The sequence below is a fragment of the Ochlerotatus camptorhynchus genome, unplaced genomic scaffold (assembly GCF_037179485.1).
Source record: "Ochlerotatus camptorhynchus isolate MF236.1 unplaced genomic scaffold, CSIRO-AGI_Acam_v1.1 ptg000189l, whole genome shotgun sequence".
Taxonomy (NCBI): domain Eukaryota; kingdom Metazoa; phylum Arthropoda; class Insecta; order Diptera; family Culicidae; genus Ochlerotatus; species Ochlerotatus camptorhynchus.
The window spans coordinates 1,488,596-1,502,258 of NW_027040679.1; positions in this window are offsets into that span (position 1 = coordinate 1,488,596).

Sequence of the window (13,663 nt, forward strand, 5' to 3'; positions counted from 1 at the left end):
TCACTTTCGGACCATCAATACTCTTGCTAATAGAATCAATATTCAATATCAATCGAATGGACTATACTCTTGTTTACGTTGGTACCCCCAGAAATCCTTTCCTTTATAATATTCAATTAAATCGGGAGAACTTTAAGATTTGAGCGTAATTGCTTTTGTAAACAAACATGTCAATCGCTGATTTCTCGCGAATAAAAGAACAATCTCGTGAACAAACTATACCAAATTATAGAGGAACCATTCATCTACCTGTTTGCTTTGTTAGTTTTTTAGATTGAGCTTTAATTCGAGAGAAATCGTTAAATGAAGTGTTTGTTTACGAAAGCAATTACGCCCTATTCTTGAAGTTCTCCGGAAATGTTGTCGTGACGATAAGAAGCAATGACCACAGGATGGAGGCAGAGAAAATCATCAAATGTTGCTGTATTCGTAAATATCGGAAACGCAAATAGTGACGTCATTATAGAGAGCGAAGCTGATGTTAACGTTATGTTCGTTAAATTTACCATGCAGTCCGGGGTGAGAGTAAATCGTTTTTTCGATGTCAATACAATTACAAAATCTACCACCTTTTTTTTGAAGATCGAAAAAAAGAGATCGATCTTTTCGATCTTTTGACAAAGAATCGATCCGAAAAATCGGAAATCGGGATGAAAAAGATCAATCTTCATAAGATCTATCCAAGATCGCCTAATCCTACTTCATTCCTTTTACTGCTGTCAGTTCCGAGTCTACATGCAGAGTCGCTTGGTTGGAAGAATTTACACTCACTCGGCAATCTGTTTGTAGGTGAGGATAGCTATTTTGTTTCTGTGGTGCTCATGCGAGTGAATGAATTTGCCCATGCTTGGCTTAGAGAAACCCTGTTAATTTAAGGGAAGTCCAAAGAACTCCTATGAAGTTAAGAAAACTTCAAAAAAGGATTAAGGAACTTCACAGACGTTCCGATAATTCCAGTAAAATTATAGGAACGTCAGAGAAGATTCATGACAATTAGAAAAATCATGGCTACTTAAGAGAACTTCGGAGAACATCTAGTCAATTTTCGGATCTTCAGGAAAGTCCAAGGATGTTTAAATAGTTGAAGAACACTGTTTGTTTTGATAGTAACACTGCTCAATCGCTGTCGGGTTTTGATTGTTTTAGTCCATTAAAAGACACTTCACTGAAGTTATTCGTGTACCTCTGTAAACTCTAGTTTTGTGAATTTACGTGGAAAGTGGAAATCAGTTGATTCGTGTTGACTTTATTTAGTTTTACCGTATATTTGGTGTTGTGAAATTGCCAGTCATCCATTGATCAGTTCACGAAGATTTGCCGCACTCTTCTCTCACCCGTAAGTTTTGACAGTTTTGGGTGGTTTGTTTGGGCTCCCATTCGTTTGTTTTGCAAGTGTCGGAGGCAAAGGCAGTCGATTGTCACAGAAAATATGTCGACTACCGTGACCGCTTACAAGACTGGCGCTGGCACTCTGCCTCCCGGACGGTTATACGTGTGTGATTGGTGGTTTTCTCTCTTTCTGGGAAGTTTTAGAATTGTGAAAACGTGATTCATCATGTTTGCAAGCATCAGAAGATTTGGCGCTTTCTGCGTTGTTTGATTTTTTTTCTCTCGGACCAGATATTTGTAAAGCCCTACAGTAAAAGTATGGACGACTGTCACCACAAAACTGAAAAAAGCTGTTCCAATCGAGCAAAGCGGTGCATTTTGACGGTTCGATTGGAAAAACTTTTGACAAACGTCCATACTTTTACTGTAGGGCTTTAGATATTTGTGGCATCGCGAGTGATAATGTTTCATTTCAGTTTATGTACGCGCTGCAAGGTGCGTGAAAGAGCTTGGCACGATCGGTGTTGATGTTGGTTCACTTGCAACTATTTTTGCATAAAATAAAAAAAATAAGTTTTTCGAAAGAAATTGATATCGAAAGTGTACCAAAAGTGCTTCTGAACGTGTTTCGCAGTTGGATGGTGAAATTCGCGGTTGTTTTCAGTGAAAATTCCGTATCACAAATTTTCTCACCGAGTTCCTTTTTTTGCCGTTCGACGACATCGGGAATGCGCTCCCGGATATATTGATTTGGTGAGTACGTTCCAGTTGAGGATTGTTCTTGTACATTTCTCGATTGCATTTTCGAGGGGACGTGTCTGCTTTTGTGGGCAGTGCGTTTGATGGTCGGTTTGGTAGTATCCTTTTAAATATAATATCTCATGTCCAAATAACCTCGATTTTCGGTCTATTGATTCAATACTTCAGTATTATATTTTCAAAACATACAATTATGCATTATGTCATTTCATGGCACATAAAACAAAAAGTCTGTGTATAGGACCCAATAATCTAGGTTATTTGTTTTTCGTAAAACATCTTTATTTTTTATTATATTTTTCATTCTACTACATATTTTATATACATTATATATTACATGATTATATATAAATTCATGCAAAGCAAGATCCAAGCTAGGATGGTGGCTACTTACATACATACATACAACACTGCTCAATCGCTGTCGGGTTTTGATTGTTTTAGTCCATTCAAAGACAGTTCACTGAAGTTATTCGTGTACCTCTGTAAACTCTAGTTTTGTGAATTTACGTGGAAAGTGGAAATCAGTTGATTCGTGGTGACATTATTTAGTTTTACCGTATATTTGGTGCTGTGAAATTGCCAGTCATCCATAGAATTGTCTGTTTGTTGTGCAAGTGGTGTTGCAAAAACCACCTTTCGATCGTTCGTCTAACATTCGACGTGCCACCTACATCTGGATTTAGTAATCTGCTTATTGGGCATTTCACGAGGGGGACGACTCTATCTACGATGCAGAAAAGATTGTGTTTTGCTGTGGCACGCACGCTGAGTAGATAAAAGGAAGATTTATGTCGATTTTGAAGATTTCCTGCAAAAATATGAAGCACGATGCAAGTAGATGCGAGAAATAAAAGATGATTTTTCAAAGATTGATTCGCTAGCGTGAGATTTTTTGAGCATCTAGAATTGAGATTTAGATGTGCCGCCCACCTCGGCATTTCACGCGTATAGAGCCTTAATTCCGTTCAACGAAATGACCAGTACAAGTGCGTGCGACCGCTGTGCCAAAACAGTGAAACCGGACAAAGACCACATCGAATGTATGGGGTTCTGCGACCAAGTGTATCATGTGAGCCAGTTAAAGTCGTCTCTTTAGTGAAAAAAGGCACCGACCCACCATCGATGAACTACATCTCCTACAAGGTCGGCGTTCCAATGGAACTAAAAGAGAACGCTTTGAACCCTGAAACTTGGTCACAGGGGATTGTGTACAGAGAATTCGAGGATACTCAGGCGAAAAACAATGTATGGCTACCTCCTGATATCCCAGCACTCCCTGCTGTTCCAGAGACTATTCCGGGTGGCTCTCCAACGGGCACACCGTTTGGGACACCAGCACCTCTCGATATGTCAGCCCCTTTAGGTACACCCAGTATAACAGTCACCCCTTAATCCCCTCATCTGACGAATCAACAATGTCCCCGAGACGCACCGTAGAAAGCCTGATGCAAGCCCCCGATCTCCCCAACACAGTCCCGCCTACCATCGCCTTCGTCCAACATAGTCGTCTCGGCCCTGTAGTTGGTGGTGGAAAGGGGGTCTTCCACCATGCTTGCATAGGCAAGTACCTCTGTGATTTAAGTTTATCGTTGCGTGATGAGTTTTCCCATACTCAGGTTATTCTGACCCCGCTCCAAGCGAATTTTCGGTGATGCCCTCCGAAAATCAATTGAGCCAAATTACTTCTCTACCAAGACGCACCGTAGAAAGCATTTTGGGAGTCCCCAGTTCCTCTAAATCAGTTGCGCCTATTACAGCCAGCGTTCATCCAAGTCGTCCTGGCCCTGAATTTAGATGTGGATTGAGGGTCTCCAAGCTTGCTATGTTAGGCAAGTACACACTTACTAGCGAACTTTCACTGCATGATGATGATCATAATTCCAGTGCCTTCAACTCACCTCAAACATCTGCCAGTCGGCAACATGGAGCCACCATTCCGCTCATCGCAGTAGAGCCCCTCCTGCCAGCGACCAGCAGTCGTCCCGGCCCTGCGTTTGAGATGGGAGAAGGGGTCTTCCACATTCCTGTTATTGGCAAGTACGATCAACCGACGAATATATTGTCGCCTGAAAGTATCTTAATTTCCAGCGGCCCTACTAGAACATCCTTCCTACGTCAAGTGAAATCTACCAGCTCTCAAATGCAACTACACGCTGATCCTTCCATTGTTCCCGAACAACGGAGGTTGGATCCTGTAGACGTCAACATTGCTGCACAAACCTTTTCTCACGTCTTGGCATATGTCATTGACAGACACGTTTCAAAAAAGATCATCCATATCGACTCTCGCGTCCCGTGGATGACGAAAGATCTTCGCTCGTTGAAAAGAACTAAGAAGGCTGCTCTCAGAAGATTTACTAAACTCCGCACACTGCCGCTGAAATGCTACTATGTCAGACTCAACCACGAGTATAAGCGGTTAAGTCGTCTCTGTTTTCAACGCTATCAAAGGACGATTCAACGGCGGCTAAAATCACACCCGAAATCCTTCTGGAACCTCGTAAATGGGCAACGCAGGGCTTACCCTCTTCCATGATTTTTAATGGTGAAACTGCTGTCAATCAACAAGACATTTGCAACCTGTTCTCAGCCAAATTTGCTAGTGTGTTTGAAGACGAGCAACCAGTAATGTTCCTTTGGTCAACCAAACGCTCAGCATGGTCGAAGCCACTACAGATACGATTTGTAGAGCAGCATCTAAACTTAAGACTTCAGCTAAGGCTGGACCCGATGGTGTTCCGTCGATTATTCTTAAAAAGAACATCACTTGTCTTTTAGATCCACTGCGCCGCATATTCCAGCTCTCTCTTTCCAGCGGCATCTTTCCGTCTTGCTGGAAGACTGCGGATATGTTTCCTGTTCATAAAAAGGGAAGCAAACGCGACGTAAACAACTACCGGGGAATCACGCCACTGAGTGCTGTATCAAAACTTTTTGAATTGGTTGCCATAGAGTCCCTAAATGCGCATTGCAAGCAATATCTAAGTACAGATCAACACGGATTCATAACTGGGCATTCCACAGCTACGAACCTGCTGTGCCTAACGTCTTACATCACAGACAGTTTGATTGCTTGGACGTTATCTACACAGATCTTACGGCAGCCTTCGATAAGCTGAACCACGAAATTGCGATCGCTAAGCTTGATAGGCTAGGGATCGGTGGAAATATTTTGAGATGGTTTCATTCATACCTCACGGAGCGACAATTGACAGTAACTTTGGGTACTTGTCGCTCAGCAAGCTTCTGCGCAAAGTCCGGTATACCTCAGGGTAGCCATCTGGAACCATTGGTATTTCTCCTTTACTTCGACGACGTTCACCATGTTATCACAGATCTGAAAGTTTTTCTGCGCATCCGCTCACTCGCCGACTGCCGTTCTCTCCAAAATCAGATTGACATCTTTGCTGACTGGTGTAGTCTAAACCGACTGGTGGTCAACCCAGCTAAGTGTACAGTTATTACTTTCTCACGCAAGAAACAACCGATTATTTTCAACTACAAACTACATACTAGGCACGACTATCGAACGGGTGCATTGCGTGAAAGACTTAGGCGTTTTTCTAGACTCACACCATATATTGTACGTCATCGACAAAGCGTCCAGAACGCTTGGTTTTATCTTCAAGATTCCTAAGAACTTCACAGACATTTACTGCTTGAAATCGCTCTATTTCTCTCTCGTACGATCTACGTTTAAATACTGCTCTGCAGTCTGGAGCCCGAACTACAATAATGGGGCCGAGCGAATTGAATCTGTGCAATGACGTTTTCTTCGCTTCGCGCTCCGTAAGCTACCTTGGAGATACCCACTTCGTCTTGCAGGCTACGAGAATCGCTGCCAATTGATCAATGTTGAGCCCTTACGTATCCGAATGTTCAACCTCGATCACTACGCAACAGTCTTATGGTGAGACTTCCACTTCTTTGAACTAATTATAGCTTAGAGAGCGAGTGTTCAACCGAGTAGCGTTGATGTTCGATTCCCACTTGACACGGAATATGCTTCGCCGAAGATTCTCTGCCTTTTTTGCTGACCGAAGGTGCTTGGTGCCCAACAGCTAAGTGTAAAATTTAAGACTTATAAATTTTTAGTAACTTCACAATGCTTTCCTAGTTATTTTCCTTTGTAACTGTAGTAACTGTAGTAGAGGAATTTACGTATTCTTGGCAACCTAAGCAGTGGTCATCTTTCTATAGCCTTTTTCTCTCAGGAACGCACACATATGCAATATTGGTTTGTTTACAATCTTTTGCTGCCAGCTGCTCTAACAATTTCAGTCGCAAGAATTCTCAAAAACTGTTTTGAAACGCTTTTACAAAGCTTCAAACTTGTCTAGTGAGAGCGGCTATTGTGGGCAACATCTTTTTATTCGGCAACCTTTCTATTTGAGCTGCGTGTTAAACAGCTGTGCTTTCATCGGCAACTCGAAATCTGCAGCATTTTGTAGTGCTTGTGTTTCATTTCAAGAAAAGCCTACTAGATTGCTTTTTCTCAGTGGTTAAAATATAATCATAAATATAAAATAAATTGAAGCTGAAAGCCTAAAGAATCGTTTGAATGCATTCAGCGAAGTATTTTCGTAAGAAAATCCAGTGAAATTAGCTTTTCATTTTGGGTTGCCGAAAATAGTCTGTCATGCCGAAGCCGTCATTTCCCCTATATGTAGTCTGTATAATCTGTACTTTTTTGATGGGATGGGACTATTTCTAGTCTTTTGATGCAAACATAACAAATAAACATATAAACAAAAAAGTTTGTAGATTTTAGGGAGAAATTCCGTTAGCATACTTCAGGAAACATCAGTAAACTTCTAGACAATTCCATTAATTATCCTCAGGAAAATTGTGAGTTATTTTAAGAAGTTCTGTGTTAATCAGGGAAGTCTAGGGAATTTCTGACAACCCAGAGAATTTCTAGGAAGTCCAGAGAACCTCAAGGAAGTTGAAAAAATTTCAAGGAAATTTAGAGAACATCGAAAAGTTGATAAAATTTCACAAGAGCTTAACAAACTTTACTGAAGTTACGTAAAGTTCGCGGAAATTCAGAGTAATTCAGGAAAACTGCGGGATGTATTATCCCGATCAATGAACATCTGGATGATTTTGAAAACTCCAAAATGACACAAATTTCCTTAGTAAATAGTGTTGTGTTCAGCAGGTGTCAGAACTGTACGTTGTGAATCTTCACAGCAAAAAATAAATTTTAATATTACATCCAAGATAATGCACTTCATTTATGTCGAAAATCTCATGTATTTTTTATGGCCACAAAAATAATCAAGTAAAAGCAGCGTAACGTCAATTCAAGCACTGTATTAATGAAAATGTTGTCCTTTTTGGCAAGTAATATTACACCATATTTTTGACACGATTAAAGTGCTTCCACTGTGATGTGATATAAAAAATAATTTTTTGCTGTGTTGCAACCTATTTTATCCACCACTCTCGTTCTTAATTTTCACGCATATTCAATCATTCTTTCCAGCCACCGCATCCGTTTCTGCCGGAAAAACTCCCGGAAAGTCGGAAAATCTCCCAGAAGTAGTTAGAAGACACTGCTCGGGGATAACCTTTACTGCTTTACTAGAAATAATAAATGAGTCCTTAATGACTGGTGTTGTTCCTAACTAATGGAAGGAATCTTTGCTAGTTCCTACTGAAAAGGTTCAAAGAACTATAAAAGCTGAAGAATACCGGCCTGTGAACATGCTGCCACTCTACGAAAAAGTTCTGGAATTGACAGTGAAATAACAGCTTTTGGAGTATGTTTTATTCTTGTGAAAATGCGTTGAACCTTGTCCTTGCAAAGTGGAAAACTCATCTTGAAAAGCGGTTTAAAGTTATAGCTGTGTTTCTAGACTAAAAGAGGGCATTTGAAACTATCTCTAGAAGCAAACTAATACAAACGCTAATGAAATATGGTGTTTGTGAAACTGTACTGCAGTGGTTTTCATCGTACTTAAATCTCCGATACCAAAAAACTAAATATAAACATGTGATATCAAGTGCCTAATAAACAAAAACGGGTGTTCCTCAAGGAAGTGTACTGGGGCCTCTTTTATTTATTTTATACATCAACGACTTGAAGAGAATACAAAAACACTGTGATATTAATTTATTTGCGGACGACACTGTGATATTTATTGCATTCGACAATTGCTGCTACTGAAAAACTGAACTGTGATCTGGAAAAGCTATCAAAATGGTTAAATCATAAAAAAAAACTCAAATTAAACGTAGCAAAGACAAAGTACATGATAATATCCAATAAACCAGTGAATAATGAATGGGTGAATGTGAATATAAATGGAATTCCATTGGAATGTGTCAAAGAGTTTAAGAATTTAGGTGTTATCATTGATGAAAATCTATGTTTCAAAAGTTACATTGACTATATAGTGAAAAAGATTGCGAAGAAATACGGTGTTAAGTCGACATAGTAATGAGTTGAGTATGGTTTACCTGTATAAAGCACTGATATCACCGCATTTTGATTTTTGCCCGTCGAAAATATATCTGGCCAGCAACTAACAAATGTATCGTCTTCAAAAACTGCAAAATAAGGTAATGAGACTCATTTTGAGATGCAACAGGCGAACATCGGTAAGGCAATTGTTGGATGCACTACAATGGCTCTCTGTTAAGCAGTGTGTAACATACCAAACCCTGTTGTTGGTGCATAAAATAGCCAATGGACTTGCACCAGAGTATCTGTCATCTCGGCTTGAACGTGGCAGAGACATTCATAGTTATAGGACAAGATCTGCTGATGATGTTCGAGTTGCGTCATTTTTGAAAGCATCCACGCAAAACTCACTGTTTTACAAGGGCGTTAAGCTGTACAACTCTTTACCTAGGGACTTACGAGAAGAAAATAGTGTGAACGTCTTTAAAAGAAAATGTGTGTCATTTGTGAAGGATAATGTTATGTAGTGAAGCGTTATAATAAGTGTATATGTGACATTTTTCAGTCACTAGTGATGATGAAACCAAATAGAACTAACGTCTTGAACATTGACATTGTATTACAGAAGCAACGTGATCTGGGGCGCGGTAAAACCCTAAATTGGACTCATATGTGTAGGGATCTATTCCCAAATTAGTCCCAGTGCCCAGATGGGTTCCTGTTCTCAAAATTGGCAAAAAATAATAAGGACAATGATGGAGGTACATGGGAATACAAAAATGCAAATGCAATGACTAAATTGAAATTGATTTTTTTTTTATAATTATCTAAATAGATAAATAAACCCAAACAAATTCCCATGTACGGGGGTTAGTGGTGGGCCATCATCATCTTAGGATGTTTTAAAAAAATTACCTAATCTAACCCAGAAGAAACTTTCAGAGGCAATCAAAAATATTTTCCTGGTTAAGTCTGGAGATTTTTTCAAAGGAGGTTGGAAGAATCTTCCGGAGTAAGTTAAAAATCTCTCTCGAGGGAAATTAGCAGAAACCAGGGGAAGTAGTTAAAAAATTAAGCTACCTGTATGACACTTCCAAGAGTAGTAGGCAGCAGCTGCTTGTAGAGGTTTGAAATCGAAATAAAAATCTATGAAAGTCGAAAGAATCCTTGGGGGAGGATTGAAAAATTTCTTCCAGAGAAAATCAAATTATTTTATTTTATCTATTTACATTACATAGATTCAACAACTAATAGTCTTATTTCCTCAACCGTTCGCAAGAAGCTAAAAAATGATGAATGTTGAATAACTATTTAAATTCAAACTTATTACCTATCTAGTTACTGGATAACAAGTTTTTCCGGTTCCAGGTAATTCCCGGGAAGATCCCTCAGTCCATTCCTGGGGAAGTCCAAACGGCCAGAAAAAAAAACAGCAACCCACTTTATATGGAGAAGGTTAGAAAAACAACATAACATATGATGTTTTCTAACTGGCCAAAATAAATTTGTTCATGGCTGACTGAATGATTTTAGCTCTAGAAATAAAGAGTTTCAGTTTTAAATGTAGTCTCAAAAGTGCCACATATATTTAATAACTCTGAATCTAACTCTGGATAATGATCAAGCTTCTCCATCAAACGCGTCAAACTTCTCTATCATCATGACATGTCTCTTTATTTTAACTATGAGATTGTATCCTCATGAGGATCCATTTTGAATCCTCATCAGAAAACTGCATTCATAAATGAAATTTTCTGTGGAAAGTGGTAAAGCATATCATATCAAACTACTTTCTTAAGGTTCAATTTACTTTGATGCTCTTTGGAAAATTTCAAAGGCAGTTTTTTCCAACGTATTATTTCAGATTGCAAAAAGTTCACACTATTCGATTCCTTTTGACATTTTACACAAAATAACGCGAGCTTTTTGCACTCTAAAATAATGCGTCGGAAAAAACTGCTTTTGAATTTAAAAAAAATGCACCGAAGTAAATTGAACCTTAAAGACGCCATAGCGTTAACAATTCGACTTTCGAGTCATAGTACTCAAAACCAGTTATCAAAAATCTAATTGAGCATGTGATTTCTACAACAGACCATTTCCTGTTATAATTGGTTAGGTAGGAATACATCAGCAAGAGATCGTTGTGCTTTGTTGTTGTAATCAGGGCTCTACATTTTCTAAGCGCTAAAATGAACTCGAGTTTCGTCTCTTTCATGTAATGTGTTCAACGCATCATTTATATAACATCTAGCTAGACTATCAGCACGAAACAAAAATGAAAAAGAAGCACGCTTAGAACAAAAGGCTGGCTGTGGATTTTCTCGTCATTGCTTTGCTCATCACTTTCAACGAAAGTAACGACGATTATCGAGATAAAACGAGACCTCCTTATGGATGTCAATCCCTTTCACCGACACTCTATCGACGCTCTTTTGGTTTAATATGCGTTTTGTCCCGTTTTTGTTACTTTTATGTGGATGTAAGTTAAATTAAACATACAGTCAGGAATCCTTATTGCCGGGGTAACGGGGGCGTGAATAAGGAACCGCGAATAAGGATACCCACAGCTTATGGGATTTTCACTAATGGGGGCTGTAGTGGATTATCTCATTTGTTTCAATACATAAAGCTATACTGTCTTCGACAAAGTTGCTGTACTGGGTTAGACCAACAAGCCTGTGCCATTGAATTCAGGTTAAATTGGGAACTACGCCGCTAGAGGCGCTTCACTTTTATGTTACTTATGACGGGCGCTATAATATATGGATCATATTTCCAACATCGAATATTTCGTGATCCTGACCATATAGAAAGTTACTGTCTTCAGCAAAGTTGTTTAGGTGACCAAGTCCTTTCGGATGGTGGCCATATTAGTTCAGAACTCTCTCACTACGCAGCGCTAGTATGCATGTGCAATTCCTATATAAACTGTATCTCGAGAGCCTGGCCATATAGAAAGTTGCTGTTTTCAGAAAAGTTGTGCAGGTGAGCAAGTCCTTTTGGATGGTGGCCATACTAGTTCAGAACTCTCTCACTACGCAGCGCTAGTGTACATGTGCAATTCTTATATAAACTGTATCTCGAGAGCCTGGCCATATAGAAAGTTGCTGTTTTCAGCAAAGTTGTGCAGGTGAGCAAGTCCTTTTGGATGGTGGCCATATTAGTTCAGAACTCTCTCACTACGCAGCGCTAGTGTGCATGTGCAATTCCTATATAAACTGTATCTCGAGAGCCTGGCCATATAGAAAGTTGCTGTTTTCAGCAAAGTTGTGCAGGTGAGCAAGTCCTTTCGGATGATGTTCATATTAGTTCAGAACACGCTCACTACGTGGCGCTAGTGTGCAAGTGAATTTCCTGTATAAGCTGTATCTCGAGAACCTGGCCATATAAAAGGTTACTGTCTTCAGCAAAGTTGTGCAGGTGATCAAGTCCTTTCGGATGGTCGTCATATTAGTTCAAAACACGCTCACTACGCGGCGCTAGTGTGCAAGTAAATTTCCTGTATAAGCTGTATCTCGAGAACCTGGCTATATAGAACGTTACTGTCTTGAGCAAAGTTGTTCAGATGACTAAGTCCTTTCGGATGATCGTCATATTATTTCAGAACTCTCACGCTACGCGGCGCTAGTGTACACATGAACTTCCTTAATATGTTATGTCTCCAAAGCTTGTCCATATAAGATGTTGCTGTGCAATGTGAGAACAGGAACCGGAAAAGGGATAACGTGTAGAGGCCGGAAATCGATGTCAGATGCCATTTTGGAATCCAAGATGGCGGCCATCGGTTCAAGAAAAACTGTCAAATACCCTACAATATGGATATTTTTGGAAAGGGGACGACGTGTAGAGGTCGGAAATTGATGCCAGACGTCATTTTGGAATCCAAGATGGCGGCGACCGGGTCAAGAAAAACTGTCAAATACCCTATAATACGGGTATTTCCAGAGAGGGAACGACGTGTAGAGGCCAGAAATCGATGCCAGACGCCATTTTGGAATCCAAGATGGCGACCATCCGGTCTTGCATTTTTGCACTTCGTTCAACATTGCTGTCCAATGTGCAGAAACTTTCGACCTCGAAGAGTTGATTTAGTTTTAACTCGATTTCTGTCGCACCAGGTGGTGGATGAAAATATCAACCATATTCACTGTAGAGGGGTCCAGGAATAAATCAGTAGTTTACGATAGAAAAAAAAAACAAAACAATTAAAAGCGTTTTATTGTTTTGAGGAATTTTTCACGTTATGTTGCGATCTTGCTCAGTGATACGCTATACACAATAAATGATACGCAATATTCTTGGTAAGCCTTATTTATGGAAAACATGTTTTTTTTAACTAGTTCGTTTATTTGGAAGGCTCAATCACGTTAGCTTTACGGAGCCGATAGTTCATTCTGCTTTGTTTGTAACAACATTCACTTAATTCTATGTCTAGTAGGAGTTGGGCCGAATACTCGCGGCTTACTCGAGGTAAGAGAGGTACATTGTCGAAGGATAGGATCAGGGTTGGAGCTTGGGGGTAAGGTTTCGTTGTCTCATCAGAGCGTTGTCACCAGTATGAACGGTAGTGCGGTTCTAGTTTCGTCTGGAGTTCGATCGGCTATGGTGACCATGGAAAACATGTTGCCGCCATATTGGATTCCAAAATAGCGTCTGGAATCTATATCTGGCTTTTACACGTCGTGCATTTTCGGAAATTCCCACATTGTAGTGTATTTGACAGTTTTTCTTAAACTGATGGCCGCCATCTTGGATCCCGAAATGTCATCTGGCATCTATTTCCGGCCACTACACGTCGTCTCCTTCCAAAAATATTCATATTGTAGGGTATTTGACAGTTTTTCTTGAACCTATGGTTGCCATCTTGGTTTACAAAATGGCATCTGACATCGATTTCCGGTCTCTACACGTCATCTCATATCCGAAAATACCCATGGTTTTGAGTATTTGACAGTTTTTATTGAAACGATGGCAACCACCTTGGATTCCAAAATGGCGTCTGACATCGTTTTTTGGCCTCTACACGTCGTCCCCTTTCCAAAAATATCCATATTGTAGGGTATTTGACAGTTTTTCTTGAACCGATGGCCGCCATCTTGGATTCCAAAATGGCATCTGACATCGATTTCCAGCCTCTACACGTCATCCCTTTTCCGGTTC